This window comes from Apodemus sylvaticus, chromosome 3 (assembly GCF_947179515.1).
Source record: "Apodemus sylvaticus chromosome 3, mApoSyl1.1, whole genome shotgun sequence".
Taxonomy (NCBI): Eukaryota; Metazoa; Chordata; class Mammalia; order Rodentia; family Muridae; genus Apodemus; species Apodemus sylvaticus.
Window position 1 is genome coordinate 111,822,422 of NC_067474.1, and position 23,626 is coordinate 111,846,047.

The window sequence follows — 23,626 nt, forward strand, 5'->3', positions numbered from 1 at the left end:
GAACCCACATAAAAGCCAGGCACAGTGTAACCCATGCTGGGAGCATGGAGACATGTAGGTCTTAGTGACTGGCAGGCCAGCCAGGATAGCTTAATGGTAAGTTCCAAGTTCAGTGTTCCATACAGACGCTGAATATGGGATCATCTCCCCAAAAGACCCAATGGTCCCTCCTGAGAATCAACCAACCATGAGGATAAGAAACAAAGAGACTGGCAGAACCGTATGCCCCATGGTAGTTCTTTATAGTGTTCTTTATTTATTAAAGAAAAAAATTCATTCTGGTATGTATATGAGAAGCTTACAGATCTTAAAGCCAAAATATTTGATTTCTGTCAATAGTCTCCTTTTCTTATTGTGACTAATTTTTAAAATAATGATATTTTCTTATTTAAGTGTAGGATACTTTATTTGAATAGCAATATTAGTGATTGGTAATATGTGTAGCTCTTCGAATTAATAAGCAGTTTTGCAAGAAACATAACCTCTATTTGCATAACGCTAAATGGCTATATTTTAATTTTTCTTATTAATTTATTTTTAAAATGGTTATTCTTTATCCTTACATCAGTCATTATTCCATTTAAAAATAAAACCATAGACAAGGAAAAGTACAGTGACTTCAAAGTCATAGAGTCTAATGCATAATGGAAGCTATAGACTATCAAGCAGCCTCTGTATTCTGGTCCCCAGGCCTTCTCTAAGACTGGTTATACTGGTTTTTCAAAAGTCTAGTTTTTGTAGAATAAAAATAGTGGAAATAAATTTGAAGCTAGAGGGCTCTTCAGTCACACCGACTCCTTTTAACACCATGTTTTAATTCATGGTTCTATTTTATTTTTCTTAGAGACTCCCCACCAACTGTATAATCTTCCAGTCTAACCGAGCTTGGATCTACCCCAGAGAAGGCTGCCAACATGTTGTTTGAACAGTGTACCCGCAGGGCTATTCTCACAGAAAGCACTCCTTAGGTGGTATAATACTAACCATCCACAAAAGCTGGTTTGCCCTAGTCATTACGTGCCAAAGTGTAGTTTTGTTGAGTGGTAATTTTATTACATATTAACAAGTGACCCACAAAATAACTGGTAGTCAAACAAGAGTCAGTTTTTAAGGTTGTGGTTTTTGTTTTGTTTTGCTATTTTAATTTGTAGTCTTGCTCTGAGCCTTGCTTATGCTAGCCCATGTAAAGGCTCTCAATAATTCCTTCTGGACAGATTGTTACCTTATACTAATATAAAAAGATGGCTTTGAGAGAGACAGGATAAAACAGGGATTCTATGATTCAGAAGAAATACACACTGACAGACAACGCTTTTTATACTTTAAGATAGATAGGTCAGGTTATCTGTGTTCAGACTTTTCAGAAAGATGTAAGCAAAAGAAGAACAGAAAAAGACACATTTGGATAAGTAGTTAGTGAGGTGCTTCAGGGACTGAGGGGGAGGGGTAGGCCAGATAGATCCTTCAGAGCACAGGGAAGTATTTTTGTCTAGAACTTGAAAAGAGCTCAAAATGCCCCAAACCACTGGGAAAAAATTCTTTAGGAAATGAAGTTAGTGTAGCAGATACTGGTTTCACAGATAATCATGATGAGTGTAACATTTTTAGCTAGAGCTCTGTTTTTGCAAAAATATTCTTTTTGTTTCCTTTTAAAGCACCTATGTTTGAAAAAAAAGACCAGTGGACAGAAAGTCCTTTATTTATTAGTTTATTTTCATTAGATATATTCTTTATTTACATTTCAAATGTTGTTCTCTTTCCTGGTCAACCCCCTGAAAATCCCCTAACCCCTCCCTCTCCCCCTACTCACCAATCCACACAGTCCTGATGATTCCCTGTCCTGGCATTCCCCTATACTGGGGCAACTAGCCTTCTCAGGACCAAGGGCCTCTCCTCCCTTTGATGTCCAACAAGGCCATCTTCTGCTGCATATGCATCTGGAGCCATGGGTCTCTATGTGTACTCTTTTGTTTGGTGGTTTAGTCCCTGGGAGCTCTAAGCATACTGGGTGGTTCATATTGTTGTTCTTCCTATAGGGCTACAAACCCCTTCAGCTCCTTGGGTCCTTTCTCTGGCTCCTCCATTGTGGACCCTGTACTCAGTTCAATGGTTAGCTGAGAGTGTTCCCCTCTGTATTTGTCATGCACTGGCAGAGCCTCCCAGGTGACAGCTATATCAGGCTCCTGTCAGCAAGCACTTGTTGACATCCATAGGAGTGTCTGGGTTTTGTAACTGTATATGGGATGGATCACTAGGTGGAGCAGTCTCTAACCAGAAAGTCCTTTAGATGTGTTTAAATCCTATTTTCTTCTACTTTGGGGATTTTAACATCGAACACTGCTCTTCATGTTTATGAGTCTCAGTTTCCCCATTTAAATAAGGAGTCAATATCTACTCGTAACCTAGCTGTATCTCAGTGAGGTGCTGTATATGGAAAAGGAAGCTTAGAGGGTAATATATTGCAGGGTATTAGAATACATATGTGTTGGGAATTGGGAAATTGTTCAGTCAGTAACAGTTGCCAGAATTCATGTAAAAGGTCTGCCATGGTAGCACCTACTTGCAATATCACCTCTGAGTATTAGTGACAGGCAGAACCCTGGATCTTGATGGCCAACCAGCCAGCCTAGAGTCCTTAGAAAACTCCAGGCCAGTAAGATATCCTGCCTGAAAAGAATCAGTAAAGAAGAAGAAGAAGGTGGACATTTCCTCTGGCCTCCACACATGTGCTTAAATATACAGGAACACACACACACACATACACACACACACACACACACACAAGCAAGAAAAAATAAATGTGCTGGATCTGAACTATAAGTCAGAGTGATTAATAGTTTATTACAACAGAGCAAAGAAGTTGAATTTTTTGTTCACAGCTCCCTAGTGAGCATCTGAAGAGTAAAAGCTCAATTTCAGAGCTACTAGCATGGGACTTTGTATTTTCTCCCCACATTCCTTGTATTTCAATTCATATGGTTTTTTTATTGGGTCAGTCCAAAAAAAAGTTGAGATTGCTTGTCACTGTCTGAGGCTATAGCTTGGACCTCAATAGAAAGGATAAAAACTGATCACCAAGGTGAAAAACACAGAAGTCGTATCTCAAACTCTACAAAATCTGATTAAATACAACACTTTCTGACTTCTCACCCATTTTAAGGTCTAAACTGTAACTTTGCCACTTTGAATTTCAATCACGATAAACTTGTATTTTTCAGCACACAATAAACTTGTATTTCTTGGTTTGTTTTATGCTGTCTAAACCTGCCTGTCTTCTGTTCACATCAATAATCCATTTTTAAAAATAATTATTAATTATTATTATTATTATTATTATTATTATAGACTTAGTTTAGCTGACTTTTTCCAATTTTCTCTGACCTTTTTGGACCAGATTTAAGAATGTATTTCTAGAGCTGCCTGCCAAAACCTTTACCAGAACATTGATCAAACCCTACCGTACTTCTCTTAAGATCTTATTTCAATAGATAGCCAAAAAATAAGCAACAGTTACTACAAAAATCAAGACTGAGGTATTCTCAGACCAGAGCACCAGAATCTCACCGACATCTGTATTATAACATTTATACAACTCCATGCACAATGCTAGTCCTCTTAATCCTGGGTCTAGTATGTAGAAAACCAAAAACTTACTATGATGTTAAGGGATCTTAGCCACATAATTTAAAGACAGAACTCCAGAAGATGTACGCTATTTTAACTGTCTGTAATTCTGTCATCCCACTTTCTACATAGTGAGAGAAAACACTATGGGTGCCTTATGAATGTAAATGCGAGTGGTTGTATCTGCCATTTAGAAACCAGCAGCACGCCTTACACCAGCTCCACTCACTCTCTCAATAGAAGAGACCTTGAGTTACAAGAGATTAATTTCATTTGGTCATCAGGCAAGAGTGCTCACTCAGCTGTTTTTAAATGCAAATCCAATTGTGGTTTGCTCACAGTGTAATTTTGCCTTATTTTCTCTTCTTTTTTGAAAGAATTGACTAGGATGCAATTCCAAAGGATAATGACCACAACCAGTTATATTAAAATGTCAGATATAAAGTAGAAGTAATTATCTGCCCTTCAAGAAAATCTTGATCTATGGAGCCCAAAACCCATTAGGTAGTCCATTCATCAACATCCATTCAATACCCGCTATGTACACAATATTGCACTAAATGCATAGAGTGCTTTCAAGAAAGGTGAAGACCAGCTCTGCTATTGGAAATTAAAGAAAGTTGGCTAAAATGGATAGTGTGTTACCATGGAACACAGAATAGTTAACCAACTCATACTTTGCTCACACACTACTCCTTGCTAAGTGTTTCAAAGAGCAGGATCATAAAGCCTGAAGAAGAAAAAATAAAGAGAAAAACAATGGTTATTCTTTTAACCGATACTCATTAATCAACAAATCTGCACCACATAGGTTTTTAGCTATGTGAGGTCCTTGCATTCTATTGCAGAAAAGCATACACAAATTCCCAAAAATAAACAAGATGTTTCAAATAGTGACAAGAGCTACCCTGCAAGAAGAACATGCCAGTGCAAGGAAAGTAATTTATTGCTTTAAATTAGTTAGTATCAGTGGGTAATCAGGGTGAATCTTCTGAGCTTAGTCTAATGTGATAGGGAGTTTTGTTTAGTCAAAAACACCAGTTTTGAAGGTGTTTCTAGAATAACTCCTGGTTCCTGTTTCAGTAACAGGAAGTACCAAATCTGTGGGAAATGAACAAGCTTAGTTTTAAGGAGCAAAGGAAGACATGCATGGTTAGGAAAAATTACAAGTTGAATAATGATGTTCTGGGATTCAAAGAGACAGATAACAGACTCAAGTATCAATTTGCAGGGCATGATAAGAAGTATGCTGGGTTCTCCATTTTGTTGGGACATAACCTGAGCTTTAAGCAAAGAAGTGACTTGATATAGTTTAAGAAAGATCTCCAGGACTGTCTTATAAATAATAGATTATAGGCTATGGGAGCTCAAAAATATCCAAATGAGAATAGGATCTAGAGCCTTTATAATAGCCCAGAGAGAAATCATGCTTAATCTGAGTTTAATAACCATCTCTTCTTCCTACTACCACACATTTAATTCTGCAAGTATTTTTGGCATAGGACTAACTATAGATGTTGGTGAGCCCTTGATCCCTGGAGTGGTGGGGAAGACAATAAATAGTCATGTTCACTAAAAAAACAAGTTGGATAGGAAAATACTTGGATTTCTGACTCTATTTGCAAGTCAATGACAGATCAGGGCTTGGTTGAACATTTGAACTCCTGGAGGCAACCTGCTCCTGGTGAACTACAGATTATGGACAGAACTCCCAATTCAGCCATTTTACTGTGTGGCTTTATTCATGCTTTTTTGCTGACCTATTAATTTATAAGATACCACAGTCCTTAAAAAGATTAAATCAGGGGACACATATGTAAAGCATCATAGTCAACATTACTTTCCTTGAAGGATCCTTTCCAGATTCTGAAAGAACCGCCACAGAGTCCATGAATTACCTCAAATAAGGTCTCCATCTTGGTTCTCCCATTTTCCTTGTCATTAGCAAAATAATATTTCTCTCTCATGCCCACTGACATTACCCTAATATCTGAACTACTAGATGTGACACACAAAAGCTTTAATGTGTAGACATGCTAATAAGAAGGGAAATGTCAAATCTGCATACATTTCAAATGACCCACAATATTTACCTTACAGCAAGTCTCCTGTTTCTCTGACAATTGCCTCACAGAGGAAGTGACTCATGTACCACACTAAGCCTCATGCCATCGGATAACTTTACCTCAGACTTGTTTAGAACTCTAGAAAGATGAATGTCACTGACTTGCACTTGATAACAAGGCTAATTTGATATGACAAATGATGCTGATTTGAAAGGGTCACTGACCACTAGAACTTCCAGGTCTGAAAGTGCCTTGAAGCTGGATAAAAACTGAATATTTAAGCAGACTATTAAAGCAAATTTGTTTCCTACCTGTCAGGAGTGGGCAGAGGACAGAGCTAGAGAGCTGGTAGAAGGCCATACCCAGGAATAATGGCTTCCAGGCATATGCCCTGCACACTGCACAGATCTTGTGCCTGGCAGACTGTGGAGTTTCTATTCTCTTCATTCCTTGGAGCTTAGCTAGGCATACTTCCAGAAGGAGTTCAGCCCTCTCAATCTATTTTTTTATTAATTTTATTAATTTTATGCTTTACATGTATAAATGCCTTGACTGCATATATGTCTGTGTACCACATGCAAGCCTGGTGCCTAAGGAGAAAAGAAGAGTGTATCAAATCCTCTGGAACTGGAGTTTCATAGAGTTGTCAGATACCATGTGGGTCTAGAAATCAAACCCTAGTCCTCTAGAGAAGGAACCAGTGTTCTTGATTGCTAAGCCATTTTACAGAACCTATCATTCTTTCTTGTTCCCTTCTCCCCATTCCTCAAAAAAGAAAAGTTGACTCAGGTTCTAAACTAGCTTTGTTCCTAATGCTGATTAGCAACTGGCCTCTACAAGGCAGTGGCCACAAATAGAATCTCTTGAGAAAAAACTGGAATATTTTTATATTTCAGAATTTCAATGGCAGTAATATATCCTTCTCATCTCTTTCAGCCAAGGAATTGCTTGTCTCCAGAAATAATCTTTTTTTTCCTAAGCCTTTCAGAGCTTGAACCACAGCAGCTTTTTCACATAAGCTGAAGGAGGGACAGTGTAAGATTCTGGTATGATTCCTTTGGATATCTGAGGTAGTACAGAAGTAACATATATGAATCACCTTTCCAACATTGTGCTTCCTATAGACAATTTATTACTGTTGAATTGGTCAAAGACAGTCCTGTAAGCCACAGCAAGAAATGGAGTACTTCCTAAGTGGGTCAGGAAGGCAATGGAGAGTTTTAAGCAATAGCTTTTTTTTGTAACTATTATGCAACAGTAGGCCATCAGAGAGCAATTGTAAAATAATATATGTAAAGCACAGAGTATAATCCCCTGTTACATAGCTGGCACATAACAGATACTAGTTGCGGCTATTATAAGCATTAAATCTATAGCCTCCTTACCTTGGCCTTTTTGTTATATTTTACTTTCTTTTTTTTTTCTTTCTGTGGATAGGAGAGTACATAATCAATCAAAAGGATGTCCTTGCACTTGGAAGACTGATGTGCACTTCTGAATAGTCATACAAGAGTCTACCCATTCCAGACTGCATGCTTTTAGCCACTGAACCAAAGCCAGATTTCTTGTTTTTAATATCTTCATGCCGGGAGCTAAAAGAGCATCTTGAGACTAAAGGAAAGTTAAAACCAAGTATGACTGGTCTTTGCCCATTAATTTACTCAAACAAATCATATGGAATTCACATATAAAATACATTGTCTTTGAAATAAAAAATCCTCTGCAGAGGTCAACTTTACTGTTTAGGTAATGAATGACTGTGAACTTGTATCCAATATCTCAAGGTCTGTTTCCTCATTTTCAAATACAAGTAACCTAGCTTTAAAAATACAGGTTATAAAAGAAATAAAGTAATAAAAACAGTATAGCATCAGACTAGAGAAATGATTTGGTGGTTAAGAGTGTCTTCTGCTCTTCCAGAGGACTTGAGTTTGATTCGCAGTGCCTATGCTAGATGGCTCATAACTTACTGTAACTCCATTTCAAGGATTTATAATGCCTCTTGTCTGAATGGGATCCTGTACTCTCACGTTCATACTTAGAGAAACACATATACATGTATGTACAGAATTATACATAAAATATATCTTAGTTTGTTTTTCCATATAGTGTCTGGAAAAATAGAAAAATTGTGTGTTCATGTGTTAGGCATCTATTATCTACAATGAACTATTTCCTAATTAAGAATAATATGGTTCAAGTTCTACCATGTAGAAAAATACACTTTTGACAATTAAGAATCTATATGCAAAATGTTCTTACTAATACCTGCAAATGATATAAACCTCAAAAGAAGTTGTGGATTTTTAGGTCCTAGATATTGGTCCAACTCGTCAAAGTGTGTTGCTGGCTAATACCTCAAAAGTAAAGGCCAATTGATGGTCTTACTCCATTCATGGAGCAAGAGTATAAGCTATCCCATCCTGAAAGCCATACCATACGGCTATTCATTATGTAAATTAACCACCATTGTCTCCACATTACTGTTGAAGTAGCCTAAGATGAGCTCAATGTTTTCTAGTTGTTATGTGACAGTTTGAGCTCCCACTGAAAACAGCAATAATGAAAATGTATAGAGTACTAACCCTGACTTACATAATTCCCTGGGTGGAGTTTAAAATGGTGGCCAAAAAGTCCTTGTCTTGCTGAACTTTACATTTATAATTTGAATTCATGTCTGGCCTACTCTAGAAGCTCTATGTTCCCACAAATTCCAGTGGTTCATTGTGGATATAAATACTATCTGTAGAGATAAATCTGACCCCAACTCAGTGACTTATAGTGTCCCCATGATGCCATCATTCCCTTTATGATTTAATCAGAACACTTGCTTAAATTAAAATAAAGCTTAGTCATGCATATGATCACTTTCCCCAACAGCTCTTCCATGGAGCTGTCAGTTTTGTGAACAGGTTTGATTTATACTGATATTTTATCCAGAAATAAATTGAATTAGCAATTTAAAATACAGACTACAAAAGCCTGCCAGTGTGCTAATAACTCCATTTCCCTGATTAAGAAGGCTTTCACTAAAATGTATAAAGGACAAAACTCTCTTCATTACAAAACTTATTTTGACAATGGTCTTAGAAGCAGTAGAGACTAGAGCACAATCATGTCTGACAATGGGTATCCATCTCTGGTCAGACTATCTTCAGAACTTTGATTCCCATGCTTTGGTGATAAGCCTTTGAGGTTCTCTTTGCTCATAGAATAACCTCAAGCTCCCTTGGCACTGAAATCTACAAGGTGATTTCTGATGTCTTCTGTCTTATCATTTCATCTCTCATTTTTCATCCCATTTTCATTTAGTCTTAGAGGTAATGATAAAATTGGTCCTCTCCTCCTAGATCAAAAGAGGTTCAAATAGAGCAAAGAATCTGTGAATGCCCAAGCACAGGACATAAGCTTCCTAATATTATCTCTACTCCACCACAACTGTCTAGTGGTCTCATACAAGAATGTACACATCTTCACAGAACTATTCGTCATCTCTTGCAGAGATTTTCCCAGTTGATGTATCTGGGGTCTTGTGTTTTTTGAGCTGAGCTGAGCATAAGCTCCTAGCATAACCTATGTCTCTCATTCTTCTAGACCTCCAGAACATTTTCTGACTTTCTGACTTTATTTATTTAGCATTGTCTTTGTCATCCTGGCTGTACTTCATCAGTGACTCATCGACTAACTTTCCAGTGAGCCCTAAAAGAGAGTATTAGTCCACTGTGGGCTACTGTGATAAAGATCTATAATTGGATATATTGAAAATTTCCCCACAATTTTAGAAACTAAGCAGTTCAACACACAAGGTGCCAGGACCCTCAGTCATGGCACTGTATACTCAGTGGGCAAAAGCAGAAGAGGAAATATGGACAAGGACAATCCAACCAGACCCTTTTGTAGCAGAATTAACACAGTGAAGTCTAATTCTCCTAAAGGCTAGCTGGTCTTAAATACCTGTTTACTGAGAATCTATTTTCCAGTACATTCAGTTCGTGGGAGGGAAAGACTGCATTTTATACATATATATATATATATATCCTTTTGCTACTTTCTTTTCTCACTGATACAAAATATTCAAGGAAAACACAATTGAAAATAGAAAAGATTGGTTTGCCTGATCAGAAAGTTCAGCCACTCATATCAAAACAGTGTATCTCCAGCTACAGAGGCAGAAGATTGTAGAGGTTAGCTTACAAACATGGTAGGACCTAAAGGAACAGAGCTAGGAAGAATAGGAGTCATATATCTTTCAAAGGCCAACCCCTAGTGAGTTATCTGTACTAGCTAGTCCTCATTCCCTGAAGGTCACATAACCTCCCCAAATGGTGCTACCAGTTGGTATACAAATACCCAAAACAGGAGCCCAAGGCAAGGGATGGGAATGTTCCAGGGTCAAGTCATGACAAACTAAAGTGCAGATTCAGCTAGTATTTGTTGAGTGTCTGCTATATACTGACTCAAGTCATAGGTCCTCTTGTTCATTATTGCACTTGCCACTCATAAGATAGTTATTTCTCACATTTTGAACACATACAAATGGAAATCCAGAGATGTTAAGTCTTCCTTGCTCAACATCTCATGACCAGAAAGTTGCAGAGCTGAAAAATGATTCCAGGATAGATTTCAAAGCCCATGTTGTTTCTACCAAATTATGCCTTCTCCTTTATTAAGTGCTGGTGGATGACAATCCTAATTGAATAGTGGTAAGTAACTAGGGCATTAAATGGGGTCTCCAGTAGCTCAGAGCACTAACCATCTGGGCCTGATTATAATTGACCATAAGGATTCCTATCTGACTATTCATATTGTAACCATCTCTTTCTCTGGCTTTTGCTTTTTTGATGGTTACATCACACATGAAACAAGGAAAATAATAGAAAATAATATATATAATTCAAGTCCTAAAAAGCTTTATTATCAATATAGTTTTATTTACTCCTACTTCTATGTGACCCAGTATCCTCATAGCAAAAACTGAAAGGATGGTTGCCAAACTCATAGGATAGCAGGGACTGAGAGACATACACTAAAATCTATTATAGTAGTAGGTAATTCTAAGAACTTTAGGAAAATTTCAGGTGTGATGACTAGTAATAGCTATTTAATTCTAATTTATTTTTTGTTCCAAATATTAGGCATGTTCTTTATAAGATATCCACTGAGAATATTCTAGGCAATTTAATAGAATGCCAAATAAATAGAGATTAATATTATGAAAAGTAAGCTTTAAAATAATTCTTTGAAGTTTCAAAAATTGCTCTAAGATTTTTGTTTCTAGAAGATTCCTGGTGTAGGAAGGCTATGAGGACTCATCTACTCTTGTATATGTTTGGGTGAGATTGGCATAATAAATATGAAATGCTAGATAACACTCCTAAGTACTAGCCCTATGTATTCTGTTAGAAGAAAGGGGTGGTAGGGGCAGCTGAGATAATGTCCTACAGAGCTGTGATCTTCTTGTTATTCAGGAAATATATATTCCAGTGATGTCCTCAGCCATGTGTCCAGGAAGATGATGGGAAGAAGCCAGTTAAATTGGAGAGAAAACAGTCTAAAGATACAGAGACCATATGGGACCTTCACTAAAATAAAATGTTTTTACCACAACACAAAAATGAAGTGATATACAATATTTCATTTACTCATCTGTCTAAGATTTTGAAGCAGAAACTTAATTTTTGTTTGAAAATCCATATATTTATATAACATATATTGATCATTTACATCTATCCTTACCTCCCACCAACTTTCCCTCATATCCCTTATCCCATTTCTCCAGACTTCATGTTTCATTTTTATTTTTGTTATTAATAACTATGAGTCCATTTAGTATTTCCATATGCAGATTGGTTTGTGGCTATCACACATGACAATGTATAGATAGTGATAATTCAAAGATTTGGCTAATATTTATTGAATGCCTAGTAAGTACCTGCTCTGTAAAGAACAATCACAGTTTCTCTTGTCCAGTATCCCTCTTGCCCCTATTATTATTTTGCACACATATAAATGGAAGTTTGGAGACATTAAATCTTCTTTGCACAACATTATAAGTACATAACACATTGTTCATCATATATGATATCATTATATATTATCATAGATCAGCAGTCATACCCCACAGTAGAGGAACTCTCCCTCCCTCGTCAGCCATCTATTTCTAATGTTCTTCAGTTAGGGATAGGGCCTTCGAAGCAAATTCTTAACCATGCTACAATTTTGATCACATTGATTTCATGTAGGTCTTTGCAAGCAAAAGCTGTTATTAGTTAACTGTGCAACAGCCGTGTCATATCCTACACTCAGCATTTCACAGTCTTGTTCCCATCTCCCAAATCTAACATTGTTTAAGTTACTTCTGCAGTGAAGTTCTGTGAGACTTACATGCTGGTAAATTAATATAGATGACCATTCAAAATAGAGTACTCACTGTTATGCTTGGCATTTTGACCAGTTGTGAGTCTCTACATCTCTGTATTAACCACTATTCATGGCAAAAAACAAAATAAAACAAACAAGCAAAAACAAATACAAAACCACAATCAAACAAGCAAAACAAAATAAAAAAAAAAAAAAAAACCACAACCAACAACAACCAAAAAAGGTGTCTCTGGCCAAATTTGGGTGCAACACAAATTTATGGGTATAAACATGAACATGAATATTTAGAATGCAGTTAGACGGTGTGACCATTTAGGAAATCAGCCCCAATCAGTTCCCTTTAGGACTTATAATCTAATAATTATGGGCTTTGGGCCAGGTTTACAATAACAGGCAGGAAATTCCTCCTATGAAGCAAGCCTTATATCCATGCAAAGAAGTTGGTTACTCCCATAACTCTCATGACACTATTGCAGCAGTGGCTATCTCTTCTTAGCATGTTACTGTGGTAGCACTCAGTGTATGGTTTTGGGAATACCACTAATGCATTTTCTTTCCCAGCAACCTTCACAACACCCTCTAGAACTAGGTAAGCTAGCCAGAAGGGAGCTTTCTGGTCAGTTCACAGTTAAATTTGCAATTTCATTCATCCACTGTAAACTGAGTCTTCGGCAATAACTCTTACCGTCTAGTGTTAGTGGTCAACCAAAAGCAATGAAAATACCTTGTAACATTTTGGTTGACTGGGACCTCCTTGACCAATAACTTCTAGGAAAGTATCTTGTTGCTGGTCTTGAATTTTTCAATTAATAACCCATATCTCCTTGGTTATTGTACTATATTGTCCACCCATGTAGTGATTCTGTTCAACACTCCCTTTAAAAAGAGCCTATATTAATGTATTTGATTTGTTTTATTTTATGTATATGAATGATTTGCCTGCATATATGACTGTGTACTCTGTACATGCCTAAGGCCATCAGAGATCTGAAGAGGGAATCTATGCTCTGGAACTTAAGTCACAAAGGATTGTGAGTTACCAAGTGAATGCTAGGTCCTCAAATTCTCAAACCTATAATACATATAATTGCATGTATAAATATGCAATGCAGTTTTAAGATTTTGAAAATATCAGAAGCTACAGAAATGTTCCAGTGGTTAAGAGCACCAACTGCTCTCCCAGAGGACCTAGCATTCACTTGCGAGGGAGGTGTTCTTTCTCTGTTCCAATCAGCACTTGTGTTCAGATGTTCCATTGATCTTTGGTATTCTTACTGGGGTAAGATAAAATCTCTAGATTGTTTTGATCTGCATTTTCCTAATTCCTATAGACAATGAATTTTTTTTGAGATGTTTCTTAGCATTTTTTTTTTTACCTTCTTTCAAGAACTTTCTATTAAAGTCTCAGGGCCATTTTTCAAATAGGTAATTTGTTTTATTGCTTTGGTTTGTTTTTTGCTGTTGTTTTTTGTTTTTTTTTTTTTTTGGTTTGTTTGTTTTGTTTTGTTGGGGGTTTTCTTTTGTTTGTTTTTGTCTCTGATTTTTGAGTTCTTTGTATAATCTATATATTAAACTTTTGTCAGATATAGCTGGCAAAGATAATCTCCTATTTTGAGGGCTTCCTCTTTAACCAGTTGATTTCACATACTCAGGCTTTTTAGTTTCAAGAAGTGCCACTTGTCAGTTGTGGGCCTTAATTCTTATGCAAATGAATTCAGGAAGTCCTTTCTTACACCACATAGGGTGCTGTCTATGTTTTCTAGCTCTTTCAGTGTTTCAGGCTCCAGGTTTATGTTTTTGGTATATTTTGAATTAGTTGAATTTTGTTGTTGTTTGGTTGGGTTTGTTGTTTTTGTTGTTGTTATGTGCAACATGATAAATACAGGTTAATGTCTTTTTTTTTTCTACTTGTGGACATCCAGCTTTCTCAGCAGCAGGATTGAGGATGACTTTTTTTCTTCTAGCCAAAATGATTAAGTTGTGTTTCTGGTAGGCAGCAGTTAGATAGATTTTGTTTCCTGATCTATTCGGTTAGTGTGTGTCCATTGATTAGAGAATTGAGGCCACTAATATTTAATATTATTATTGAAATGTGTAGGTTATTTGTAGTCACTGTGCTGTTGGGTTTTGGTGGTTTTTGGGTTTTTAGTTTAGAATTTTAATAATAATGGTTTCCTATTTCTTTCCACTGTTTCTCTGCTAAGTTCAATTCTCTCTTCTACCCCAAACAAATGCTTCCTCTATCATCCATCGGTTAGGTTTGTTATTTAATAATATTTTAGACTGTTTATTTTGAGTATTTTTTTCTCTCTCCTTCACTTGTGGCAGATAGTTTTCCTGGGTGTACTATAATAGGTTGACTGTCATTGTTTTTAGGTGTATGTTGTTGACTTAGGATTCTTCACCCTCATATATACCTATAAGTTGAAAGTTTGGGTTTTTCACAGTGTTCTACATTTTCTGTTTTCCTTTTCTGATTTTTTAAAATTTGTTTCTTGTTTATTTGATCTACATCCTCTGTTGTATTTTGAGACCTGATAATCTATATTGTTTTATTCATTCTAATGCAAGTCTTTTCTTTTAGTTTTCTAATTTGGCCATTGGCTTTTTCAATTTCATTTTCATTTCAGCTTGAATTTTCTTTAATGTTTCTACCTCCTCATTGAATTACCTTCTCAAGTCTTGGCTTGTCTTCAAATCATTTCAATCCCCCACCCCTTTGAGTTGCATTGGGCATCACTCAAGCATTTATTCAAATTTCTTGTATTTTTTTCTCCTTAATTTTATTAAACTTTTTTTCTTTGCTTTTTCTTTAAATTCCTTGAGCTCTTTGAGGATATATAAGATTGTTGTTTTAATTTCTGAATCCTGGGGTTCATTTGAATAATTTAGAAATGGCAAGCATTTCTATTTTTTAATTTTTTTATTTATTTTCTATATTCTTTGTTTACATTCTAGAAGCCTTCCCCTTTCCCAGTCTCCCCCACCATATGTTCCATAAGTCCTCTTCTCTCTATCCATTCTCCTATCTTTCCCCCTCCCTTTTCTCTGTCCTGATACTCCCCTACTATGCTGGATCAAGCCTTTCCAGGATTAGGGCCCTCTTCTTCCTTCTTCATGGGAATCATTTGATATGCTAATTGCATCTTCAGTATTTAGAGCTTCAGGGCTAATTAATATCCACTTATCAATGATTGCATTCCATGTGTATTCTTTTGTGATTGTGTTACCTCGCTTAGGATGATATTTTCCAGTTCCATCCATTTGCCTAAAAAATTCATGAATTCATTGTTTTTAATTGCTGGATAGTACTCCATTGTGTATATATATATATATATATATATATATATATATATATATATATCACATTTTCTGTATCCATTCCTCCATTGAGGGATATCTGGGTTCTTTCCAGCTTCTGGCTATTATAAATAAGGCTGCTACGAACATAGTGGAGCATGTGTCCTTATTGCATGCTGGGGAATCCTCTGGGTATATGCTCAGGAGAGGTATAGCAGGGTCTTCCAGAAGTGTCATGCCCAGTTTTCTTAGGAACCGCCAGACTGATTTCCAGAGTGGTTGTACAATCTTACAATCCCACCAGCAGTGAAGGAGTGTTCCTCTTTCTCTCCATCCTCGCCAACACCTGCTGTCTCCTGAGTTTTTAACCTTAGCCATTCTGACTGGTGTGAGGTGAAATCTCAGGGTTGTTTTGATCTGCATTTCCCTAATGGCTAATGATGTTGAGCATTTCCTAAGGTGCTTCTCAGCCATCTGAATTTCTTCAGGTGAAAATTCATTGTTTAGGTCTGTACCCCATTTTTTAATAGGGTTATTTGGTTCCCTGGGGTCTAACTTCTTAAGTTCTTTGTATATATTAAATATTAGCCTTCTATCTGATATAGGGTTGGTGAAGATCTTTTCCCAATTTGTTGGTTGCCGTTTTGTCCCTTTGGAGGTTTCCTTTGCCTTACAGAAACTTTGTAATTTTATGAGATCCCATTTGTCAATTCTTGATCTTAGAGCATAAGCTATTAGTGTTCTGTTCAGGAACTTTTCCCCTGTGCCTATGTCCTCAAGGGTTTTCCCCAGTTTCTTTTCTATTAGTTTCACTGTGTCTGGTTTTATGTGGAGGTCCTTGATCCTCTTGGAGTTGAGCTTAGTATAAGGAGATAAGAATGGATCAATTCAAATTCTCCTGCATGCTGACCTCCAGTTGAGCCAGCACCATTTGTTGAAAAGACTATCTTTTTTCCACTGGATGTTTTCAGCTCCTTTGCCGAAGATCAAGTGACCATAGGTGTGTGTATTCATTTCTGGGTCTTCAATTCTATTCCATTGGTCCACTTATGGCAAGCATTTCTAAAGGTAGATTTTGGAGAGAAGATACTAGCTTGACCTTTCATACTGTTGCTATTCCTGCAATGAGATCTGGACATGTGGACTTACTTTGTTCATTCTGAGTTTCTTATGGATGAAATAGGGTAGTGCAAAACAGAAAATATGGAGGCAGGTTGAATAAAAAAGGTTGGCTATAGCTTGGATGTAATGAAGCCATTTGGACAGAAGAGACTGGGCTAGGATACAGATTGTATTTCTTCTTCTAAGCTAAGAGTGTAGTGGTAGATAGGTCTAGGTAGAAAAATTGGATATGATGTAAAATAATCTTGCGACATGATGAATAGGTGGGGAACATAGCAGTCCAAACCTAGAGAGCCTCTAAAGTGAAGGTAGAGAAGGCAAGAATAGATAGATAATACTGATTGACGACCCTGGCTAAATCTTGTAGGCTGTGACAAAGACATCAGGGATATGTAGGAGAAAAGCCTGCAGCCACTTCTATGTAAATGCTGGGGGTGGGGGGGCATGCAGCTGCAAAGGCATCTCCTGCAGAAGGATCTAATTGAAGACTGTCCGGGAGACCTAGGATTTTGGACTTAGACAATGTCAGCCAGTTGGGAACTGTCATTTAGAAAAAAATGCTTTCTTGGGACCAATGAGGAGTGGGTGGAGTCGATTAAAGAAGCTTGAGGCAGCGTTCAGATGACCTTGCTTACAGCCCTTTTCACCTGCTCTGGACTCCACACTACCTCACCTCTAACCCCACTGGCAAGTAGAGTCAGGCAGCAAGAAGTCCAGGACACAGGCAGCAAATCAGCAGGCTAGACCCTGAAAAAGGCCATGGGATTTCTGGGTATGGGTTGGAGTGGTGGAAGCCTTATAAAAATTTATGTGTGTGAATACAGAAAAGACAAGTATGCATGGACAAAGCCTAGAAGGAGGTATTGGGGCTAGCAGATTGTGTTATGTTGACTCATTAATGCATCTCTGCGATGAAGTTAAACTGACAGTCAAGGATATTCTTTTTTTTTTTTATTCGATATAATTTATTTACATTTCAAATGACTTCCCCTTTTCTAGCCCCCCCACTCCCCGAAAGTCCCGTAAGCCCCCTTCTCTTCCCCTGTCCTCCCACCCACCCCTTCCCACTTCCCCGTTCTGGTTTTGCTGAGTACTGTTTCACTGAGTCTTTCCAGAACCAGGGGCCACTCCTCCTTTCTTCTTGTATCTCATTTGATGTGTGGATTATGTTTTGGGTATTCCAGGTTTCTAGGTTAATATCCACTTAATAGTGAGTGCATACCATGATTCACCTTTTGAGTCTGGGTTACCTCACTTAGTAGGATATTCTTTTTTACCTGTTCTTAAATTCGGTTTGGAAGAATTTTGTTGAGAATTTTTGCAACTGTGTTTATAAGTGATTTTGCTCTTTTATGTAGTTTGGTATTAGGGTAGTAATGGTTTCATACAAAGAATTAGAGAATGTTCCTTCAGTTTATATATTGCAAAGTAATTTGAGGAGTGTTATTAATTTTTCATTTAAGGTCTAGCAGAACTTAGAATTTAATTCATTTGTCCCTAGGCTTTTTAAAAAGTCTTCTGATTTCATTAGGTTTTATAGTATGTTGAAACTGCTTATTTCATTTTTCTTTAACTTCTATAGGTTTTATATATTTAGAAAATCATTCATCAGTGCTTTCATGTGTTTCTGCTTGATACAATACATATTTTAAAGGTGAGTCATTATAATTCTATGAATATCCTCAGTATCTGTTGTAATAGATACCATTCATCTCTAATTTCATTAATTTCAATATCTCTCTTTCTTTTGGCTAATTTGCCTAAGGGTTTGTTAATCTTGATTTTCTCAATAAACCAACTCTTTGTTTCTTTGTTTTTGTTTTTGTTTTTTTTTCTGAGACAGGTTTTCTCTGTGTAGCCCCGTCTGTCCTGGAACTCTGTAGACCAGGCTGGCCTCAAACTCAGAAATCTGCCCGCCTCTGCCTCCCAAGTGCTGGGATTAAAGGCATGTGCCACCACCGCCCGGCATTTCGTTGTTATATTTTTATCATTTTATATTTTCGTTTCATTGATTTCAACCTTAAGCTTGATTATTTCTTCTCATCTACTCTTTTGTCCTATTATTCCTTGTTATTTTTCTAACTTTTATTGTAGTGTTCAAAACTACTGGGATAAACGAAAAAGTTAGACTCAATTCAAATTTAGAGTAAGTGAAGTTATTCTTACTCCTAGCAAAAGGGCATCAGCTTTAGAGCCAGAACAGCATGCCCTACAGAAATGGGGAGAAAGTGTGAGCTTTTTAAGACGGACTCTGAAAGGTGTGCATTATAGCAGTCCATGTAATTTCCTGCCTAGTCTACAGCTAGGCAGGAAAATTGTTTTACTTCCTTCTTTTGTGTTTCTACTTTTCTTCTATATAGTAATAAAAACATGATTTCAGTCCCTTCCCATAGCAATAAGCAGGGTATACAGAAGCAAAGGTAGCTGTTAATACCCCATAGCCCATTATGCTATTTCCATCTCACCTACACACTACTAGGATCTCCCAGGCATTCCAGAGCAAAACAGCAAAAGCCCTTAGGGATGCCTGGCTCCTAGTCATCACATGGGACCCGTGTAAACTATCACTCATGTCTGAACTCTCAAATGACTGGGATACAGCAGTTCATTTCAGGACAGGCCAAAAAATACAGTGCCGTCAGGTTAGGGTAGATGGTCACATCCCTACAATTTCAGACATGTTATCAAATTATTGTTATGAAATATCTCCACCTTTTTTTTAATGTAGGCACTCAATGCAGCGAATGTGCCACTTAGAATGGCTTTCATTATGTCCCATAGGTTTGAGTGTATTGTGTTTTCATTTCATTCAATTCTAAAAAAAAAATAAATTTTTTCATTGATTTCTGTCTTGATGTAATTTTTAATTCAGTAGTGAGTTGGTTAGAATCTATAAGTTTGTATACCTCCTGCTGTTTTAGATATCCAGCTCTAATATATGATAATCACAAAGGATTTATATAGTGTTATTTCAAGATTTTTAAGATATGTTGAGACTAGTTTTGTATCTTAATACATGGTAAACTTTGGAGAAAATTCCCGTAGCTTCTAAGAAGAAAGTATATGGTTCTATGTTTGAGTGGAAAGTTTTATAGCTATTTGATTGGGGCATTAGGGTCACCTACTATTATTGTGTGAGGGTCAATATGTAACATTAGCTATATTGGCGTTTCTTTTATGAGCTTGGGTACTCTTGTAATTGGTGCATAAATGTTTATAATTATGTATATTCTTTCAGTGAACTGTTTACTAATGAGAGGAAAAAATATCTCCTATATTTTTGGAGTAGTTTTGGTTTGAAGTTACATATTTAATTTGGTTTATTACATAGTAACATAGCTATACCTGTTTGTTTTTTGGGTCTATTTACTGGGAATACTTTTTTATCTGTCTTATCCATCATTTTGCCATGAGATGACTTATTTATAATTAATAATGAAGCTGTATTTCTTGAATGTTGCAAAAAAGTGGGTCCCATTTTCTTTTTTTATTTTATTTTTTTTATTTACATTGCAAATGATTTCCCCTTTTCTGGGTCCCCATTCCCCGCAAGTCCCATAAGCCCTCTTCTGTCCCCCTACCCCTTCCCACTTCCCTGTTCTGGAATTCCCCTATACTCTTGCACTGAGTCTTTCCAGAACCAGGGCCACTCCTCCATTCTTTTTGGACATCATTTAATTTGTGGATTATGTCCTGGGTATTCAAAGTTTCTAGGCTAATATCCACTTATCAGTACCATGATTGATCTTTTGAGACTGGGTTACCTCACTTAGTATGATGTTCTCCAGCTCCATCCATTTGTCTAAGAATTTCATGAATTCATTGTTTCTAATGGCTGAATAGAACTCCATTGTGTAAATATACCACATTTTTTGTATCCATTCCTCTGTTGAAGGACACCTAGGTTCTTTCCAGCTTCTAGCTACTACAAATAGGGCTGCTATGAACATAGTTGAGCATGTATCCTTATTGCATGCTGAAGAATCCTCTGGATATATGCCCAGTAGTGGTATAATAGGGTCCTCAGGAAGTGACATGCCCAGTTTTCTGAGGAACCGCCAGACTGATTTCCAAAGTGGTTGCACCATCTTGCAATCTTCTAATTCAATTTGTTAGTGTATTTTTTATGGGAGTATTGAGACAATGCTGAGAGTTATTAATGATCAGTGTTTATTTATTCCCGTGATTTGGTTGTGGTGGTGCAATTTCCCCCCTCTTTTTGAATTATTTATTTCCTTTGTACTCTTTGATATAGTTAATCTCTTTAGGCTTATGTTTTTCTTCTAGTCACTTCTCTGGAGCTGGTTTGGTAGATAGATACTTCTTTAATTTGGGTCAACCACAGAATGTTTTACTTTCTACATTGATTGTGATAGATAGTTTTGCATTCCTCTACACACACTCATCAACTTTAACTAATATCACTTGTTGTAATCCCCTAATCTCCTTCAGTTGTGTTATTGCTCTAGCTAAGACTTTAAGTACCATACTGAATAGTATGGAAAGGATGGACAACCTTGCCTTGTTCCTTATTTTAGTGGACATGCTCAGAGATTCTTTTCATTTAGGTTGGTGATGTCACTAGCTGTAAATCACCTCTATTGTATTATTGAGATATGTCCTACTAATCCTTTACAAACAGTTGCACCAAACAGGAATCAAGTATTCTAACATTTGTGCCTATGGGGGCCATTCTCATTCTAAATATCATAGAGTTATGAACATAATTGGGTATATATGTCCTTGTTGTAGGATGAAAAATCCTTTGGGCATATTTCCAAGAGTGGTATAGGTGGGTCTTAAGATAGATTGGTTAATTTTCTGATGATCCACCATATTGACTTCCATAGTGGCTGTACAGGTTGACATTTTTTACCAGCAATGGAGGAGTGTTTGAAACCCTTAATACACATCCTCACCATCATGAGCTGTCCCTTGAATTATTGATCTTAACCATTCTGACATGTATGTGGTAGAATATAAAAGTAATTTTAATTTTTCATTTCCCTGATGGCTAAGAATGCTGAAAATTTTTTTAATTGTTTTTCAGCCATTTAAGATTTCTCTAACAGAGAACGCTTTATTTTTAGGTCTGCAGTTGGATTGTTGGGTTTGTTGACATCTAGTTTCTTGAGTTTTGTACATATTTTGGATATTAGATATCTATGAGATGTTGAGTTGGTGAAAATCTTTCTCCATTCTACAGATTGTCATTTTGTCCTATTGATAGTGTTGTTTGCCTTACAGAAGCTTTGAAGATTCATGAGGTCCCATTTATTAATTGTTAATCTTAGGAACTTTACTAAGGGTGTTCTGTTTCGGAAGCTGTCTCCTAGGACAATGCATTCACTACTATTTTCTACTTTCTCTTATATTGTGTTCAGTGTGTCTAGTTTAATGATAAGATCTTGCTCCATTTAGACTCAAGTTTGTGCAGGGTGAAGATTTTGGATCTATTTGAAGTCTACCTGCAGACATCTAGTTAGACTAGCACCATTTATTGAAGATTCCAGGGTTTTTCCACTACTGTGTATTTCTTGCTTCTTTGCCAAAATCAGATATCCATAGGTGTATAGATTTATACGTGGGTCTTCAATTCTATTCCATTGACCAACCTATTTGTTTTTATGCCAATATTTATTACTTTATTTATTTACTTTTTTATTTACTTTATTTATTACTGTAGCTATATAGTCCAGCCTGAAACTAGGGACTGAGCATTGCCCGTTCAAGATCTCTAAAGAATTGTGGTAGAATATGGATGGGCATTGCATTGAATATGTATATTGCTTTTGATAGGGTGGCCTTTTTTTGTTGAATATCATCTTCATTTACATTGCCAATGGTAAAACCTTTCCCGAGATTTCCTCCTTCCCCAAAGACCCCCAACCGCTCCTCCCACCCCCTGCCTCCTTGTATATGCCCCTCCATCAGATACTCCCACCTCCCCACCTCAGTTTCCCTTTGTTGGAGCCTCTGTTGAGCCTTTACCTGACCAAGGACCACTCCTTCCAGTGATGCCCAACAAGGCCTTCCTCTGCCACATTTTTGGCTGGAAACATGTGTATCCCTTGGTTGATGGTTCTGTCCCTGGGAGTCTTGGGGCATCTGGGTGATCAAAGTCATTGTTCTTCCCATGGGGCTGTAAACTCCTTCAGCTTCTCCGGACCACCCTCTATCTCCTCCATTGGGGATCCCATGCCCAGTCCAATAGTTGGTTGCTAGCTTCTCCCTCTGTTTTTGTAAGGCTCTGGCAGGGCCCCTCCAGAGACAACCATGGCATGCTCCTTTTGGTATATGCTTCTTGTCCTAGTGTTGGGGTTTGTTGACAGTTTATAGGATGAATCCCCAGGTAGGGCAGTCTCTAGGTGGCCTTTACTTCAGTTTTTGTTCCACACATTGTCTCCCTTATTGCTCCTCTGAGTATTTTGTTCCCTTTCTCAGAGTAACCAAAACACCCTCACTTAAGTCGTCGTTCTTCTTGAGCTTCCTGTGCTGGGTGAATTGTAACTTGTTTATTTTCAGCTTTTGGGCTAACATCTACTTATTAGTGATATTCCACCTTACACTGGTCAGAATGGCTAAGATGAAAAACTTGGGGGACAGCAGATGCTGGAGAGGATGTGGGGGGGAAAGGAACACTTCTCCATTGTTGGTGGGATTGCAAGCTGGTAAAACCACTCTGGAAATCATTTTTGTGATTCCTCAGAAAATTAGACATAGTACTACCTGTGGACCCAGCTATACCACTACTGGGCATATACCCAGAAGATGTAATAAGGACATATACTCCACTATGTTCATAGTTGCCTTATTTATAATAGCCAGATCCTGGAAAGAACCCAGATGTCACTCGACAGAGGAATGGATACAGAAACTGTGGTATATATACACAATGGAGTATTATTCAGCTATTAAAAACAATGAACTAATGAAATTCTTAGGCAAATGGATCGAACTAGAAAGTGTCATCCTGAGGGAGGTAACCCAATCACAAAAGAACACACATAGGGTGGCCTTTTTAACTATGTTAATTCTATCAACCCATGAGCATAGGAGATCTTCCTATCTTCTGATATCTTCTTCAAAGTCTTGAAGTTTTTGTCATACAAGTCTTTCTCTTGCTTGCTAAG